General features: G+C 51.0%; 1 protein-coding gene and 1 long non-coding RNA gene across 2 annotated transcripts in view; both read left to right on the top strand.

Annotated features, from left to right (window-relative positions):
- AREL1 (apoptosis resistant E3 ubiquitin protein ligase 1) overlaps nucleotides 1-2,485 on the top strand; it is a 68,228-nt gene extending 65,743 nt beyond the window's left edge. The window contains exon 21 of the transcript XR_010405269.1: nucleotides 1,572-2,485. The gene's annotated coding sequence lies outside the window, so the exon portion shown is untranslated. The remainder of the gene's footprint in view (nucleotides 1-1,571) is intronic.
- A 10,555-nt stretch (nucleotides 2,486-13,040) lies between these two features.
- On the top strand, nucleotides 13,041-15,961 carry LOC135361633 (uncharacterized). Its single transcript, XR_010405268.1, has 3 exons — nucleotides 13,041-13,170; nucleotides 13,497-14,269; nucleotides 14,886-15,961. It is a non-coding gene; the product is annotated as an uncharacterized LOC135361633 (long non-coding RNA).
- The last annotated feature ends 2,704 nt before the right edge of the window (nucleotides 15,962-18,665 follow it).

Below are 18,665 nucleotides of genomic sequence, written 5' to 3'. Positions count from 1 at the left end.
TATTGGTTGAATGCTGAAATACTGCACAAAGATTTTTGCGAATTTTTTTAGAAAGTTTGAAAACCACTGGCCTCGAGGCCTCCTCGGGCCCATTCAGTTCTGGACTCACATCTTTAAAACGTGGATGCAGTTACTTTCACCACCAAAATATTTCTGGCTCTCCCATTAAAACCTTACCTGGACTTCTCCTAACTTCCGGGGTGCTCAGAAGGGAGCGGTGTGGACAGGAATGGGAAGAAAAATAAAGGAATCCTAAGAAAGGTAGGGTAACAGCTCCTCTTTCACCACTGGAGAAGCGGGGGGCGGGGGGGAGGTGGGGAGGACAGCCAGATGATGGACGAAGACGGCAGGGCCCAGTATTGACTCCCAGGGGTTTTGCTTGTCCCAGGACACACCTGACCCACATCCATCAAGCTGCCTGGCAGGGAAGGGGTGTATAGCTGCTCAGGACACAGTGACCGCGTCTCTCAGGCCAGCCGTTTCCTTGCCTGTGAATCAGTGGCTGACCCTGTGCTGTCCCCAGCCTGTTCCAAGCAGCCTGGGAGACTCCCAAGCTTGTCTTTTACAGGCCAGATGTGTGTCCACTGGCTGTGAAGTCTTGCCTGGAGAACAGGTGGGTGGTAATTACTCTAGCAGGAGCCGAGCGTGACTGGAAGCTAAGGAGACAATTCTAGCGAGCTGTCAAGAACAGAAATGGTGTTCTTTCCCTGGCTTGCTTTTATAAGGGGAGAGGGAGATGGAATCCAGGGCTGGCATCAGAATCTTGGCTCCTATGGCAGATTCTGGAGTGTCCTGGCAATTCCCATACCCCACCCCACTCATCTCCCTCCACTCTAAATTAACATGCCATGTGTAGTGAACATCTGTTGTGTGCATACGCCCACCAATCCCTTCCCTTCCTCAGATAAAGGAAACTCAATTTTCCTTTGGGGAACTCCGCTGCACCCATTCCAGGCATTCCCGGTGGGGCTGCCAGTCATGGAGACTCTCCCACCTGCCCACGCCCAAAGGGTGGGCACAGGACCCCAGGTTCACTCATCAAACTCTCTCCTGGGGAATTTGAATCTGGGGTGGGGTGACTACTGACCACAGGAAACAGTTGGCTTGGAATCATCCAAGCCAGCCAGCCTACGGGCTCCTGTGCCCCGGACCCCCAGAGCCGCCCTGGCCCCTGGCTCCCCAGGCCGGCTTGTTGAACACCTCCTCCAATTCCCTTCACCTCCTTTATGCAAAAGATACAGGGGACTTTCTCCCCACTTAAGTTTGCCTGAGTCAGCTTCCAGAACTTGCCGCCAAAGGGGATGTTTATCCCATACACTTGTACTGGCCCTTCTTTCCTGGCCTGTGCTCATCCTCTGGGTCCACCTGCAGACTCGTTTGCACTTTCCACGCCCTGAAAACCTTTGTGCTCCCAACCCTCTTTCTCCTATCCAGGCCTATTCTTGGGGAAGGTCTACACCCATCATTTACACTTCAGAGTGAATGAAAACATTGTTTTCACTCTCCCAGGGTAGATGCATTTCCAGCTCTATATCTAAGTGTTAACTGAGTGCCTTTGCCTCTTGTTTCAGGAATGAGAAGTATTCGTGAAGAGGTGGAAGAGATATTTGGGGGGACAGCGTGGTCCTTCCCCAAAACCCTGAAATGAGCCCTGACCACGTCTCCCCAGCACTCATCACTTGCATGCACTGGGAATTGCTTTATCCCAGCCTTGCTCTGTTCAGCAGCTGATTATATCTAACCTCCACATATCCCCTGATACTTGTTAAGTTTTGTCCCCACTGGAGTTACCTGCTTCGAGCTGTTAGATCTTGATTCAATGAAACTGAGCATCTACAGCATGCAACCCTGAACCAGGTGTATCTGGAATACAGATGTCCTTAGTTGTTGATGTTCACAGTCCTGTCGAGCGAAAAGACACTACCCCACCATGTCTCCTACATGAACCAAGTGTTATTGCAGCCAACTGCCCTGGGATCACAAAGGAGGGAGGCCTGCAGAGAGTAGGGGCCCAGCATCTAATCCACCTGGCCTGTCTCTCTTGCTTTGTGTGTAAATTAGGGTTCTTTGGTTGCAAGCAACAAGAACTCTACTTTGTACATTAAAAAAAAAAAAAAAAAAAAAAGAGTGGAGTTACCAGAGAGATTTTAGGAGCAACCAAATAGATATAAGAATTAAACAGGTAGGTACTAAGAAGGTATCTAGGCAGCGACAGGGCTCAGCCCCGGGAACTCCTTGGAGTATGTCTTTTTTGGAAGCTGCCATTGGATGATCCAGTTATAACTGTGTGTCCCTGCTTCAGGGTCAAATCATGACAGACAGGGCGCCTGGGTGGCTCAGTCGTTAAGCGTCTGCCTTCGGCTCAGGTCATGATCCCGGGGTCCTGGGATCGAGTCCCACATGGGGCTCCCTGCTCGGCGGGAGGCCTGCTTCTCCCTCTCCCACTCCCCCTGCTTGTGTTCCTGCTCTCGCTATCTCTCTCTCTGTCAAATAAATAAAATCTTTAAAAAAAAAAAATCATGACAGACAATCTGATTGGCCAGTTTGGGTCATGTGCCCTATGGCAGGTATTGCAGTTGGCTGCCCCATTAGAATGATTTAGAAAAGAGAAGGGCAATTCTGTAAAGGAAAAGGGATGCTGTTATCAGAATCAGTGAGAGGAGGGATGCTTGGCAGACAAATGAACAAAGCCCACCTTAGTCACAGGCTAGTGGCTGACCTCCTGCCCGCTGGGTCCACCTTTGACTTGGGCTGTTCCCATGGCAACCGCAGGCTGAAGGAAAAGCAGGACCAATGAAAATCGTTGCAACAGAGCTCGCTTGGTCTCATGTTGCAGGTGGATAAACTGGGACCCCAAGACAGAGGTGACTTGTCCCTGGTCACAGCCTCATTTCTGTGCAGCCAGTGCTGAACAAGGAGCACACGGGTCAGATTGGACCCACAGGCTTCTGCTTCTAGTAGAACTTTTCCGTACCAGTAGGGGTGAGGGTCCCCATGGAAGCCACTGGGAGGGATCATAGGAAAGGTTCATGTGGATGCTCCATAAATATTTGTCCCACTGCCCCAGCCCCCCGATACTAGGAGGCAGAGTGGGCTCCCCCACACTCTAGTGCCACGCCTAGGGTCTGAACAGAAATGCCAGGATTGAGTTCCTGGATCCTGGACCCCTGCCGAAGTGACTCGTCTGGGGCTGTGCCCAGCTCTTGGCTCGAGTGGGGCTTTGTGAGCTGGCTGTGGAGCTCCCAGAGTGACCCTTCCTCCTGGGCCTCTGGACAGTTCACTGCAGAGAGCGCCAGGCTCAGGCCTCCGTCTTGGCCCTGCTCCTCCCCTGCCGGGCCTAGCCAGGTCCCTGCAGACCCAGACGAGCCCCATCCCTCTTGGTGTTTACAGTCTGTGAACACTTGTGGCCGTTTCTGCCGCCCTGGCAGGGTTGGGCGGACTCATCCATTCTGCTTGCCCTTATTAAGTCAGTCGACCTTACAGGCTTTGCCTCTGCTCAGTTTCTCTCCTTGGGGTCTGCGGCTACAGCTGGCGACCCCCCTGGGGACTTTACCCTCCACAGGGTTGGCAGGGTGCCTCAGTAGCCCCTTGGCCCTCTCTCCCCACTATGCCACCGACCGTTGGCATCTTTCTAACCCCCTTTCCCCCAGGAGGCCTCATTCCGGCCTCAGCTGATTTGCCCTGACCTCCCAAGTCCCTTGTCCTGGAAGTCCCAGCCTCCAGCTTGAGAATTCGGGGTGTGGAGAGGGGGGCGGGCTTTGCTCCCACCCCGCTTGGTCCTCTCCTGTCCAGCTGGCACGGGGAGGGCCTTCCCTTTGCTGGCCTTCACACACTGGGCTGCTTCGGCCCGCTTCCAGCTCATTAGTGCAGGTACGACAAGAGCCAGCCCGGTCTCCCACCCACCACTGAGCTCTCAGCCTGCTGGGGGCCCCTCCCCGTGCCCCTGCCCCAACGCTTGGCACACAGCATGCAGCCCTCCTCCCCTCGCCCACCCCCGTGGGTCCTCTCTCTCTGACTTGCCCTGGCCTGGCTCTCTTTCCAGGGTCTGGAAACAGGGAGGCCTTGCTGCTCAGGTATCCTACAGCTCTAGCCCCCACCTTCCGCAGCCAGCACCGAGCCAGGGTGAAAGTCCTTGGACAGGTTTTGTTGGGGCGAACTGAGAGGTCATGACAGCTAAGGGCTGGAAGAGACCACCTCAAGCCATGTAGCCCCTCCCCATCTTCTGGAAAAAACATTAAAACCATTCCAGATTGACAAGAATTTAACCAGCCTTTAAGGACCTCTGCCTTTCCCTTGCCTTTAACAGGAAGAAGGTCACACGAACCTTTTTTAGTGTGTAAATCTCTTGCTGCCTTTTCACCCCACATGTATTCACCTACAAATCCTTATTAAACTGACATCTGAACTTCCCTTCACACTGTCCCCAGCAAGCGTGAAGAATAAATCCTCACCACGTCTCTACACTAAACAAACATCTTAATGCATATGAAGACCTGATAGAATCCTCCTTTGACTCCTTTTTCTCCAGGCTGAGGGGCTGAAGACCTTTCTTCTGGGGCATAATCCATGGACCATCCCAGTCGCTTCTAAACAACTCGCCCCCTTGATTGGCTGAGTTATCCGACTTCTTCAAGACCATGGTGGGGGAGCCCATATATACCTCTAGCCTAGGTGAGCGCTGAAACACATCTGTGGGTTCTGAAATCAATGTAGTGAGTCACACCAGCATTCCAAAAGAGAAAAAAATGAGAGCACATTGTACGTAGCCAGGGTAAGTTGCTCCAGGTATAGATGTTTGCCCCTGTGTGGTGAACCATGTTGTAGGATGTCCTTCTTCCGATGAGCTGTGCAAGTTGTACAAGCACCACCATCACTCGCAGCAGACCCGGGCTTCTGGTGCTGTCCCCTCCTTCCTCCTCACTTCTCCAGCTGTGGTTCTTGTCTAGAGACAAGAAAGACTTATGGGTTTGATTCTGTGAGGCAGGTTCAGAAGCATGCTCACCTTTCTCCAGCTCTGTTACCCACCTGAGTCGGAATACTCCCCAGAACTGTGGGGCAGGCCTCCTTGTACCTCAGAATGAACAGACTTCAACTCTGTGAGGGGGCTTGACACATCGAAGATGCCCAGCAAGTGTTTTCCGGATGAATGAATTGTCTCTTCAGTGTCTGTTTGGTGATCAGGTGGCCCCATAGCTTGTCAGGTCCACTTAGGAACTAAGGATTCCTTCCCCTTTGCCATGGAATCTGAGTTCAGGCTGGAGCAATGCCAGCAGCTTCGGTCATGACCATGGCTACTCGGGCCATCCAGAAGCTTCACACAGCTTTCCAAGTCTTTGAAAAAAAGATTCGTCCAACTTCTAGATGTTGTATTTTAGTTTTACACCATGGTGGCCATTTTTGACAGGTGACGAAGATGGGGCATCAAACAAAGCTCCAATTAAGAAAGCTACATTAGGGCGCCTGGGTGGCTCAGTTGGTTAAACAACTGCCTTCGGCTCAGGTCATGATCCTGGAGTCCCAGGATCGAGTCCTGCATCCGGCTCCCTGCTCAGCAGGGAGTCTGCTTCTCCCTCTGACCCTCCCCCCTCTCATGCTCTCTGTCTCTCATTCTCTCTCTCTCAAATAAATAAATAAAATCTTAAAAAAAAAAAAAGAAAGCTACATTAAATTCTTCTAATCCACTCGCATGGTGGGTCCCCAGCTCCCTTTTGCCCCTCAGAAGATGTGCATTTACATTTGTGTTTCATCTCCTCCTCTTCTTCTATCTCAGGAAACCTCCACATGGCTACTATGAACTTCATCTTGCATTCTCTCCCTCCCATGTCTGAACTCTGGGGGGATGGTGGACAAGTGTGATTTAAAATGAGCACTAATCCTCTCGTGTCATCTCTCTTGCTCTTCAGCCTATTTTCCCCTGGCCTCCCAGGATTACTCAGGTCTCTGCATTGACGTTGGTGAAATCTGCTGTTGTACAGACTACTGACCCCTGAGCTAGCTCATGGCTCTAAGCAGCCCTCCGTGGCTGTAGGATGCCTAGGGTTTCAGGAGGCAGAGCCACTCTGCTTTCCCAACAGGCAGCTCCCAGTGTCTGAGATGAGGACCCCAAGGCCAAGAGTGGAGAGGAGGCCTTGGGCGAAAGGAAGTAATCAAATCTTTGGAAAACCCTGGACACTTCACAGACTCCGGCCCTCCTTAGAGGTCTTCCTCCCACGTAGAAATCCTTTCTACAATGCCCATCCAGCCTGTCTTTCATTACTCAACAATGGGACCTATCTTACTGTTGGACAACTCCAAAAGTTGCATCTATTGCCAGTGGAAATCTGTGTTTTATCTTGTACCTGATCCTGGACCTGGAACAACACTGTGAACTCTGCTGTGGCAGAGACAATGCTATCGACTTTCCATTTGATGTGACATTTCAGTAACTTTGATTAGAGTTGCCATGCATCCCTTTTTTAAATCTTCTCCTTCCTTGGATTCTGTGCCACTTCCTTTTTCCACTTTGGATAGTCTTATTTCCTTTGCAGGATTATTCTCCTTCCCTCAACCTCAAAGCCCAAAACACTTAACTCAAAAAAATTATTGAGGCATATTAATACGTAATATAATTCACCATTTTCCCATGAAGAATTCAATTATTTTTTAGCAAATCTACCAAGTTGTACAAGCACCACCATCACTCAGTTTTAGAACATTTTTATCACCGCAGTAAGATCTCTTGTGCCCACTTACTGTTAACTTCCCTCCCCCTTCTCCCATCCATGTCCCTGGGATCTTCTTTGTCTCTATAGCTTTGCCTTTTTTGGATATTTCACATAAATATCATAGAGATATTACTCAATTTATCAAATATCTCCATAACATTGTTGAGGTCCATCCACGTAGTAGGATGTGTTGGTAGCCCAATCCTTGTTACTGATGAGTAGTATTTCATTGTATGGATATACCAGATTTCACCAGTCGATGGGCATTTAGTCAATAACTAACCTTTGGTTTTTATGAATAATGCTGCAAAGTCTACATTATTTATGTGCAAGTCTTCATGTGAATACATTAAACTCTGAACTCTTGTCACTCCTGAGGCAGTCTCTTCCAAATCCACATCTCTAAAGCCCACACCCATAGCCTTTTTCTCCTGGACATACAGTTAGATTACATTTTCGAGCCTCCTTTGTTGTCAGGTGTGATCATGTGACTGGGTTCTCGTCAATGGAATGTGGACAGAATGGTGCTTGCCCTCTTCCAGACATTGCCCTGAAAAGCCCTGTGCAATCCTCCACGTTTTTTCCCTCTCCTATCTATTGGCTGAATGAGAAAGAGGAAGGATCTCTATACTGGAGCTCCATGATGGTAGGATCCTAGGGCCCTGCGTGACCTTGTGTATTTGAGTCCTGCTTGACATGAACAAAATTTCACTTACTGTTTTGAGGTTGTTCCTGTAGTTAACCTGCTATGATTAATGCAAACACAGAACAACTGTATCCCTCTCTTACCCAATAATCTTATAAACAGTTGAACATGGCCAGACTTTCTCCAGCATCTCAAGTACTCCTCCTGGGTTGTATTTATCTCCATTCAGGTCACCTTCTCCTAGACATGCTGCTGAGTTGTAACAAGCCATCTAAAATAGGGCCGCAGCATTAAACAATCTGTATAGCTTGGAGTACACCGTTACCCTTCCTGTTCAAAGCCCTGGATCCTGTCCATGATGGCACTAGGCCTTTTAGAAGTTTGCATTGTTAGTTTATTTCAAACCAGTAGTTAACCAGGATCTCCCTTTTCAACAGTCTCTGTACCTCCCCGCAACACTCTGCCCAAATAAAGTCATTTCACACAAACTGCTATCAAAGCAAGTATCCCTCATCCTTTAATTATTACTTATTTTGGACCAAGATGCAAGACCTTTTCACTTATCTCTATTAAATCTCAATTTATCTAGATCAGCTTATATCTTGCTTCTATCATCCAGTTTTTATTATTTATTCCTCCAATCCTATGTCATGTGAAAATTTGATAAAAATGCTTTTTCTGACTTCATCCAAATTGTGAGAAGTCTTGTGAAGGTGCCAGCCCTGGCTCATGGGCTACTGTAGATCCCAGCAATCTTCACCTATCCCTCAATGTGAGGAATGATGGAGTCAACATCTACACACATATCTAGCCACATTACTGTAGGCTCCACATTCCCCCGGCCTATGCACATTGACTCTCATTTGAATTTCATTTCACTACCATTCAAAACTCGGGCAAAAATTTCTCTGATTGGTAACTCCATTGAAAAAGGAAATGGGGTAGACTCTGGTGCGAGGTTTAATTTTTGCAAACTTGGTTCTGGTATTCACTGCTGTGCCTACCTCTCACTATCCTGCCCTCCTTCACCAGGCTGAAACCTGGCCTGCCGTCCAGGCCCTGCTCAGACAGCATCGTAGGTAGGATCCTCCCTGACCAATTGTCCCATACTCCCAGGCGGGAGGGCTCTGTCCTTATATTCACATTGCACCCTGAACTCATCTCAATCACAGCACTGACCGTGATAGGTGGTGCGGCCTTTCCTACTATGCTGGACGGTCCTTGTGGATAGGGGCTAAGCCTTCTTCTTGGCAACCCTGATGCCTGACAAAAGGATGATTAATGAATGGTGGCTGAGATACACCAGGCCCTCCCCAGCTCTCTGACGTCAAGCACATATGGCTTATCTATCGATGGGGCAAAGCTAAGCCGGAGGCTGCAGAGTGGGGTTTGGAAATGCGTATTATGATCCTTAGGCATGACCTAACTTCAACAACATGAACTTATGGGACTGGAGAGGAATCTGAGGCCCAGCAAGAACGAGACTGGGGGACAGGAGACTGACAAGGGGGGCTGAGTCTCCAGGAAAATCTGGGTCCAGGGAGAGTGGGGAATTCAGGAGAGTACTTGGGGAAAGGGTTGCAGAGGGTTGGTGAGCCATGGCAGTAGGAGCCCGGGGACAGGGCAAACCTACTGAGTTGGCAGCTCCACAATTTCTCTAAAAGTGGAGCCATGTGGGGGAACAGACTGGTTAGAAGCAGGGCTGGAGGATTGTTTTTAAGCACAGCAGGCTCATGGGCTTTATGTCAATTGGTGTTTACTTGGGGTGGCTTTGGGGGGTGTTGACAGAGATTACGAGTATGCTGCTTCCTCCCCACACAAATGACCCCCTGCTATTGACCAGAGGATTATCAGTTTCAGAATTCCAGATAAATAGTCTGTGCCCTCCAGGGTGATGACTTGGATGTGGGGAACAGGTTCATCTTTCTGAAAAAAGGAGCGGACTAGAGCTAAGCCCCGCATGAACTGATCCCATCCTACCCCTCCAGCCTCATCTCCCCTTCTATAACCTCTGTTTCTATCGAAACTCCAGCCACATGAGCTACTTGAAATTCCCCCCAATAACCCAGACTTCATCTTACACCCCTGCCTTTGCCTATGCAGTGCCTGTCCGTGCCACATTCCCCTCCCCTTCATGGCGACCTCTCCTTTAGCCTTCAAGATTCAAGTCAAAATCAAGACTCTGAGAAACTCTTCCTGGCCAACCGCCACCCTGCATGGTAAGCAGTTCTTCTTCAGTGAGCCCAGGTGACTCTTAATTCCCCTATGGAAGCATTCACCATGACATTGGCCGTGAGGATGTCCCACCCAACCCCAGTGCCTAGCACAGTGCCTGGCTGCATATTAGATGCTCAAAAGTGTTTGTAGAATTGGAGGGCATCATGACATGGTGAGCCTTAGGAGGTAGGCAGATACTTGGAGACTTCTCTGACAGTGAAAGAAATTCCAGGCCCCACCAAGGAGTGCCCCTGAGAATATCAATACACATCTTGAGACCGAGGATGTGGAGCGACAGTTTTCAGCAGCTAGGCAGGGGTGGATAGTGTGTGTGTGTGTGTGTGTGTGTGTATGAGAGAGAGAGAGAGAGAGAGAGAGAGAGGAAGACGCCAGCCCTCCATGGAGCAATGGCTCAATCAGAAGGGGGGCTGTTTTCCTTCAACCATCATGGACCCTTCTCTGTTCCTTCTTGCCAACTGGAAGAGGAGAGATGCTGACAGCTTATCTTCAATACGCCCTCCCTGGTCCCCAGCCCCATCCCTCCCCACCAGCAGCTTTGGCTCTTGCGCCTACCCTGTCAGAGATGTTCCCAGGCTCTGAGGCCCTGCTGCTGACATGCACAGCCACTCTGGGCTTTCCTGGCTGAGGCAGCCAAATAGCTCCCAGCTTCTTGAGGGAGTTGAAAGAGAAAGAGTTGAGAGGTCTGGGAGTCAGGAGACCGTGGTTCAAGAGCTGGGGCTGCCAAATAACCACTCATGTGACCTCGGGCAAGCACCCCCCCCCTTTGGGCCTCAGTTTCCTCAACTGTAAATTGAAGGAGTGGGCTGGCTGATCTCTCAGGGAGGTCCCGTCCAGTATTCACATTCTGTGGATCCTACACTTCTTGGACCCACACCCACCCATTGTCTGTCTGCTCCTCAAATCAAAATCTTAGTGTTGACATTGAATTTGAGTTTATCCAGTAAAATCCTCTCTTTTTAGAGATGAGGAAACTCACATCTGGAAGAGGAAGCAGGCAGGCCCAGGCGGACACGGGGAACACATGGGGGACTAGAACCAGGGTCTGTGCTCCCTGCCATGATCTGACCTTGTCTTTTAACCACTGCCTTGAAGGGAGGAGCCCCTTGTGGGGCTCCTTAGTCTTCTTCAGGCAATCTGCTCAGGGCCACATGCTTTTGAGCATGGAGCAGGGGCCAACCACCCTGAACTAAACCCAGGTCCAGAGACCCGAGTCCTAGCCCTCTCTGTGTTTCTGACTAGCTGTGTGACCCTGCACAAGTCACACCACCTGCCTGGCTTTATGTTCTATGGTTATATGAACCCCCCTTGGACTGCAAGCTCTCAAGAACTAGGACTTGCCTATTCTGTTTTAATCCCAGGGCTTGGTTTTTGAAGAAAAGTCTATTAGTTCAAATGTTTTGTTTTTTTTTTTAAAGAATTTATTTATTTATTTGAGAGAGAGAGAATGAGAGACAGAGAGCACGAGAGGGAAGAGGGCAGAGGGAGAAGCAGACCCCCTGCTGAGCAGGGAGCCCGATGTGGGACTCGATCCTGGGACTCCAGGATCATGACCTGAGCCGAAGGCAGTCGCTTAAGCAACTGAGCCACCCAGGCGCCCCAAGTTCAAATGTTTAAAACAGAATCTGGTTTTTCCAGTAACCAAGGATGTCTGCATTCAAGTCAGACTGCAGAAGTCTTAGGTCCCTGACCGCCAATGAAAAGGCTCCCTTGGGTCAGGCGCTTATCTCTGGTCCATTCAGTTGTGTCTGGAGTGTTGTGTGGTTGGTAAATACAGTTGCCCTATTGAGATGCGATGCTTAGAAAGGCATGTATTACAGTTTCTATTTTATTGGTAAGGAAACCATGTCTCAAAGAGGTTAAGTCACTGTAACCAGGACACAAAGCTGGTGAGTGATAGTACAGAGTGGGGTTCCAAAGCCCCAGGTATTTCCCACCCTGGAGGACTGGCAGCTGCAGCCTAGTCATGCAGGGTGGGGTGGGGGTACATCGGGAGCTACTGGGGTTCAGTGGAGGGAGCCAGCTTTGCAGACTTGGGGTGGGGTGGGGCTTCTGGGAAGTCTTCTTCTCGGAAGCAGTGGCCTTTGAGATAGGAGTTAAAAGACAGGCAGGCAGGGGCAAGAAGAATATTCCAGGTGAAGAAAATGGTGTGAGCCTAAGTATTTGGGTGAGGAGACATGGGAGAGGAAACTAGGGGGAATTCTGAGCAAGTAGGACTGTGCTGAATACCAGCGTACATGAGGGGACATATATGAGACCAGCTTGTGTGCCAGGCCTAGTCAGAAGTTTGGGGCTTGATTTGTGAGGCCCTGGGGAGTCATTGAGGGTTGTTGAGCAGGTGAGAGGCCTGATTAGAACTCTGCTGCCAGAAAAAGTCCGAGGAGTTGTTTACAAGTCTGTTTCTCCTCCACTGTTGTCTTCAGGCAGAGATGGGGAGGAGAGCAGGGGAGCTGAGGAGTGCGCGCGGTACCATCGTCTTCAGGCGATGGCCTGAGGAGTGAGAAGAGAGTGGGCAGTGGCCAGGGCTGTATGACTGGATGTGAGGGATAGAGAGGAGGGGGTGGAGCCGGAGACGCCTTTCCTTCCTCCCTTGGCCATCCATCCCCTCTGGCCTGAGGTCTGGTCTGATGAGGCAGAGCACAGAGCATGCCCCTGCTGTCTGTGTGAGTTCCTGAGCAGTGAGATCTTTAATTTTTGTCTGCTGAGCCCTGATGGGCAAGGGGCCAGCCTGTGTTACAACCTCCTGGAGGCCCCTGGGCCAAGGCACTCAGACCAGAGTGGACGGAAACAAGGAATGAGTCATGCAGGCAGGCTGGGGCCCACTGGGGTCTGGCAGCACCTCCTGTCCCACTCCCCAGCCTGGTGTCTGTGCCCTGTCTTGACAAGTTTTAGGATCCCAGCCTGACCCCAAGGGCTTGGGGTCCTAGAGACTAGAGTATTGGGGTCACCAGGGAAAACCTCACTAGGTGTCTCCATTCTCAGCGTATGATCCAGGGGGCAATGGAGGTCAAGAGATGATAGCTGAAGGCGTTACCCCCTTTCTTTGTCTTGATGATGAAGAATGCACAGGAGGCTGCTTACAGGCCTCCTGGGAAAAGCTTATTCTGGGAAACACCCTACAGCAGCTTTTGTTCTCTGTCCCCACAACTCCTATCCTTTGGGGTATAAGGGATACCACTGCATTGCAGCAGGAAGCCAAGGTGGGGACAGGCTGGGAGACCCCAACGATAGCCAAGGGAAGTTGTTCCTACTTGCCTTGTCCTCAAATTCCTGCACAGCCGGTCCGGAATCCTGGATAGGTCGGCACAGTCCTTTGGCCCACAGCACTTTCTCCCTGGGGATTTTGAATGGGTAATACAGTATGAGACCCTCCCCATCCAAATCCCCCTCACTCCTACTGGCTATGGAGCACTCAAAGCCCCCGTGGTCTCACCAGAAGGAATTAGAAGAAGGAGGCCTTCCAGACGGCTCCCATGGTTTCCCTGCTCAGGTCTTCACAGACTCTGCTTGGAGAGAAGCTATGTTTCATCCCCCAGGAGTTCTAGAAGATTCTACTCCAGTCAGAGGCTGAAGGAATTTATGCAGGTAAGTGGGAAATGTTGTCTGAGCTTTAGCTAAATGCACAGAGCTTTCAGATCAGCCCACTCTTGTATCAAAGACCGGAAATGAAGAGAGAGTGAGCTGCATTTTCACATCATTGCGAGGCATCCTGGGGCAAGGCTAGTGTGCTACAGCAGAAGCAGCATGGGCTTGGGAGCCGTTCAGACTTTCTCATTGACTCAGGCTCGACTCCTAGCTGTCTGACCTTGAGCAAGAGTCCTCACCCCTCTGGGTTTGTGACATGGGAATTACAATGCCTACCACACAGGGGCACGCGGATGTTCTATTTATGGCACTTTTCTTTTCCAAAGAGAAAAGCTGAGGGGTGAGATGAGCCTTCATTCAGCAATTGAAACCGATTTGATGAAGGGTAAGCTCCATTTCCTTCCTTCTCCTCCACGGGAGGGAATCAGATTCACTGAGACTCACCGTGATGACTTTTATCTGCCCTTGACCCAAAAATCGGACCTAGCCAGAAACAGACCCGAGGAGGGTGGGACGTGCTTGGTGGGGGCTCACCAAGTGGCCCTCGGCACCCCCCACCACACCACACACAGCTAGGAATGCTCCCAGTTCCCAGGGACCTGCAGCCGGAGGCGCATCTCCAGAGCAATGCTCCTCTGGAGGCTGGCGTTGTCATGCCTGGAACCCGACAAGCCAGGGAATGAACCCTAGTGTAGCCACGTACTAGCTTTGTGATTGCGGGTAAGCCATTTTACCTCTCTGAGCCTTCATTTCCTCAGGTGCTACGTGATGAACTAGGAGTCCTTCCTTCCTAAGATTGCTATGAGAATTAAATGAGAGAATGTCTGGGAAACACTTAGCACAGCACCTGGTGCTTCTTAAGCACTCAAGAAATTCCAGCTGGCAGATGGAGTCGCGGTAATTAACCGCCCCCCCCATACACACACACACAGGTTATCTAATTTGCCTTGAAGGTGGGGGTGGCAAGAAGAGCAGCTTTGTCTCCATTTTCAGATGTGAAAATAGCTGAGAGCTGAGCTCAGTTCAGAGAAGCCAGAAGCGTCCATGCCCAGCTGGAGAAGACCACACTGGACGACCAAGGCGGAGGCGGGGGGGCGTGGTGAGCTCTGGGGGGATGCCAGGCCGCGGTGTCTGAGGTGGAAGGGTCTTGGCAGCCCTCGTGGGCCCTGAAGGCCTCATGCACGAGTGAGCTGGGGCCTCTTGGTGCAGCCCCTACCTTCCCAACTGGAGGCTGAGGCTGTGCACTGCCGAGGTCCCAGCTCTCCCCTGGGTCTGCACAAGAACATCTGAGCCCACGAGCTGCTCCAGTAGGGAAGGCCAGGGGCCCAATCAGCCTTCCTTCAGCTCTTCTGCCCACTGATTAACCAGGAAATGTGTTATTTGTTCTGAGCAGGAGAACAAGCTCTCCTGGGGAGAGGAATTCGGGGCTGGAGGTCCAGTCACTTCCAAGGAAGAAAAATCCCTGGAATTCTGTTGGAAGTCTGGGTCTCAGCAAAAGGAACAGAAATTCATCCCTTGTTTTTGGTCCTTTTTTACCAACTTAGTTTAGGTTCTGGTAGCCATGTGGCTGCCAGCATTATCCCAACAAGACACAGGAAAGCGAATAGGCTGCCTTGGGTGTCCAGCATCTCACCATCCCCTGTTGTGGTGCCTGTGTCCCGGCAAACCTTTTTCCACAGGAATCCTTTATCAATCCCTTCTGCCTCTCTCTGCAGGGCTCTCCAGAGATGATTTCCTTCCCCAGCCCCAAGAGATGGGTGAGTAGGCTTGGCAGCACTCTGTGCCTCACTGGGAGGAAGCTGGTATCAGGGGTGAGGACGTGACCCAGGGTGAGTCAGGGGCCATGCCAGAAACAGCTCGCCCCCCTTCTTGTACTGGGCAAGATGGGTAGAGGGGGAGAGAAGATTCTGGTAGCTCCATACCACCAGGGAATTGATTGTGGGCTTGCAGGCAGGGAAGAGGGAATGCGGAATGTGCAGTGGAGGGACTCAGGTGTGCCAGGAGCAGAGGGGCTGGGAAAGGTCCCCGTTCAGCTGTGAGGAGGGCTGCTGGGGCACAAGCCCGGGGTTAAAACAACAGGGTGCAGGCTTACAAGCTTGGGCTTGGGTGGTAAATGATCAAAGTCTGAGTCCTGCCTCCGCTACTTACCAACAAGCCAGGAGCTATTCCCAGCCTCAGTTTCCTCCTTTGTCCACCTGGAAATCATAATGCCTCCTTTATTTTGTTAAATGAGCCAATTTATGTAGCATGCTTAGCACCGTGCTTGGGCCATCGGAGGCTCCATAAATTTTGGCAGCTTTAGAAAAGAAAAACAAACAAAAGTTTGGGACTGGGGATTCTGAAGAGCTGTATCAAGGTCCCAACAGTTACAGGGGAGGGAGTGATGGGTGGTAAACGGGAGCCAGGACGGGAGGATGGCACCGGGGTGGGGCAGAAGGAGAGTCCTCAGAGTAGATTAGCCAGGCTGCAGCCCCAGGAGAACAGGGTGGGAATTTCCAAGGACCACTTGTACTCATGGAGGAGTGGGCGGGGCGCCTAGTGGTGAGGGAAGTGTGTCTGCATGAGGGTTTTGGCCCAGGCCAGCGGTGAGAGGCTGAATGGGCGGCAGACTTCCAGACGTGCAGACGGAGGAGATGGAGCAGTAATAATGACTTGGACACATGGGAGGAAAAAATAGCTCAGGGACAAAGATGACGCCAAGGTTTCTGGCCTTGGGAAGCTCATGGCGCTCTGAGGTGAGCGTTGAGGGATGAAGAGGAGAGCTCCTCAAGGAATGGGGCAGGTAGTGGGAAGAGGAGGGGGGTTCCCCCGAGCTGAGGAGTGGGGTGGATAACAAGGCAAGGGGGTAAGTGTGGAGCTGAGGCTTTCCCAAAGCCGGGAAGGTGCAGTGTCTCAGGGAGAAAACTGAACATTCTGGAAATTCCAATGGCATTCATCTCAAAACACAAGGCACAGGATTCAAGGAGATCCTTAGGGCCAGCCTTGGAGGCAGCAAGCACGTGAACTTGGACCAGTAATTACCACCAGAAACTCAGTTTTTTTCTCTCCTAAAGTGGGTCTAATGATACCAGCCCTTTTTACTTGATGGAATCATTCTGTCATTCATTTACTTAGCCAACCGTTGAACACATATTTCTGGGTTGTCTGTTGGAGTCAAGCACTGTTCTAGGTTCTGGGGAAACAGTGGTGAGCCAGGCAGACAAGATATCTATTCCTTTGGAGCTTTCACTGTGGCTTGGGAAGTCAGACATGATTTTATAGGTTGTTGAACAGGATTCTTCTGTGATCTTTGAATTTCTGCTGAGGCTGCAAAGACTAGAACAATAAGGATTAAATATTCTCACATTCCAAAGGGAAGTACTAGACACCTTCCTAAAGGCAGAACTGGTTCAACAACACTTGCACCACATCCCTGGCTTCCAGTCTATACATGAAAGGGACTGAAGAAAGTTGTTGAGGTAGGGAACTGTTGCATTAGTAGGCAAGGCTGAGATTTCCCCGAAGGGCACTCCTCAGTGCAAACCAAGCCCCAAAAGAACAAGTCATAGAGCTTGGGGGCTTCCAAGAAGAGGAGACTAGCATGACTCCCCACAACTTTCTCTCCACGGAGGCTGAGTTGCTGGAGGTTGCAAGCACGCCCCAATGGCCCAAGGCACAGCGAGGAATTTCTGGGAACCCAACATGTGTCTTCAGGAATTGAGGATGGGCATAAATGAAGAGACTTGTGTGCACTTCCCATCTGGAGAACTCTGACTGTGGATCCTGGCCGGAGTGGCTTCTATGGCAGAGTGAGGAGCAGCCAAGTCACCAGTGCTTTGCTGGCACGGACGGGCAATTCCCACAAGAGGCAAGGAATACAGGAGTCTGCAAGAGGCCGGCCAGAGAGTGCTTTGCTACAGCAGTGCAGGGTGGAGGTCCTGCAGGGAGACTCCCAAAAGCCCACAGATGTGTCCATGGAAGAACGAACACTTGGCACCTGCCAGCCAAGGGCACCTGTCACATAGGATTTTGTCACTGTCCCTCTAACACCTCTCCTCCAATCCTGACAAGGGGAGCCACAGCAGAAAAGGGAGATTAGAAAAACAGACCATGCGAGGGGCACCTGGGTGGCTCAGTCAGTTGAGTGTCTACGTCTTGATTTTGGCTCGGGTCATAATCTCTGGATCATGAGATCGAACCCCGGGTCGGGCTCTGTGCTCAGTGGGGAGTCTGCTGGAGATTCTCTCCCTCTCCCTTTGCGCCTCCCCCTGCTCTCTCTCTCTCAAATAAACAAGTAGATCTTAAAAAACAACACAAAAACAGACCATGCCCTACTCTCCCCACCACAGGATCTCAGGCCAGGGGATAGGCCCATGGGGGGAGGGGAGGAGTATTAAATTGGATGCGAGATTGATTAAACTGGATGAGGTTTTGATTTGGACAGGACCAGACTTTTTAGTGCCTGAAAATTGGTCTTAATTACAGAAATGAGACTGTTCTTGTGGCGGCGGGGATGGGCAAGCCAAGGACTCTGCTTGAGATGTCATTAAAGGTGGAGAAGGGAAATTCACCATACCATGGTTGAAGGCAGTGAGGGGAGAAAAATGTAGCTCTTCCCTCATTGTCCCTCTCCAAGTTCAGCCCATTCAGTAAGTCAGTTACACCGGTAAACAAATAAAAAAGATACTTTCAACTGGGCATTCAAGCAAGGAAGGTAAAGCAGGGTGTCGTGGCACACGTGGGAGGACTGCTCTAGATTGGAGGCTCAGGGATGGCCACTCCAGGAGGCGGGTGATATTTGAGTTGAGAGGGGGAGCCATGAAGAGCTAATTCTGTAAAGCATCTTGGAGAGTAGTGCTCCAGGCAGAGGGCAGTGGACATTAGTGTGGCTTGTTCAAAGAGCAGAGACAACACTGCAAGAGAGGGGGCCCAGTCATGCGGGGCTTTGTTGGCCAGAGTCAGGAGTAGAGGCCATAGGCCAGCACTAGGTATTAACGGTGCCCATCCTTTGGGACGTTATCCACGGGTGCCCTCCTGCCTGCTCTGTCACTCTTCCTTCCTGGGAAACAGTAGGCTGTGGAAATGCACTGGGCCAGGCCTTCAGGCTTGAGGGCAGGGGGCTATGGCATGAATGGCATGAATGATGGGCTCATTGTTGGAGGTAGTCAGATGGGTGGCAGTCAGCATTCTTGCACCCCGCCCCTCGCTGCCAACTCAAGGTGTGAGCACACACCAGGTCAATCAGAGACTCATCGGGCGCCTGGGTGGCTCAGTCGGTTAAGCGACTGCCTTCGGCTCAGGTCATGATCCTGGAGTCCCGGGATCGAGTCCCGCATCGGGCTCCCTGCTCGGTGGGGAGCCTGCTTCTCCCTCTGACCCTCCCCCCTCTCATGTGCTCTCATTCTGTCTGTCTCAAATAAATAAATAAAATCTTTAAAAAAAAAAAAAAATCAGAGACTCATCGATTCCCTCCCACCCCTCCTCTGGGACATACCCCAGGGTAGTCCAGAGAACGG

Source organism: Mirounga angustirostris, unplaced genomic scaffold (assembly GCF_029215605.1).
Source record: "Mirounga angustirostris isolate CCGP_5_RB_7025 unplaced genomic scaffold, mMirAng1.0.hap1 SCAF_9, whole genome shotgun sequence".
Lineage (NCBI taxonomy): Eukaryota > Metazoa > Chordata > Mammalia > Carnivora > Phocidae > Mirounga > Mirounga angustirostris.
The sequence above is the reverse complement of the archived record's forward strand: the minus strand, read 5'-3'. Positions and strand labels throughout refer to the sequence as shown.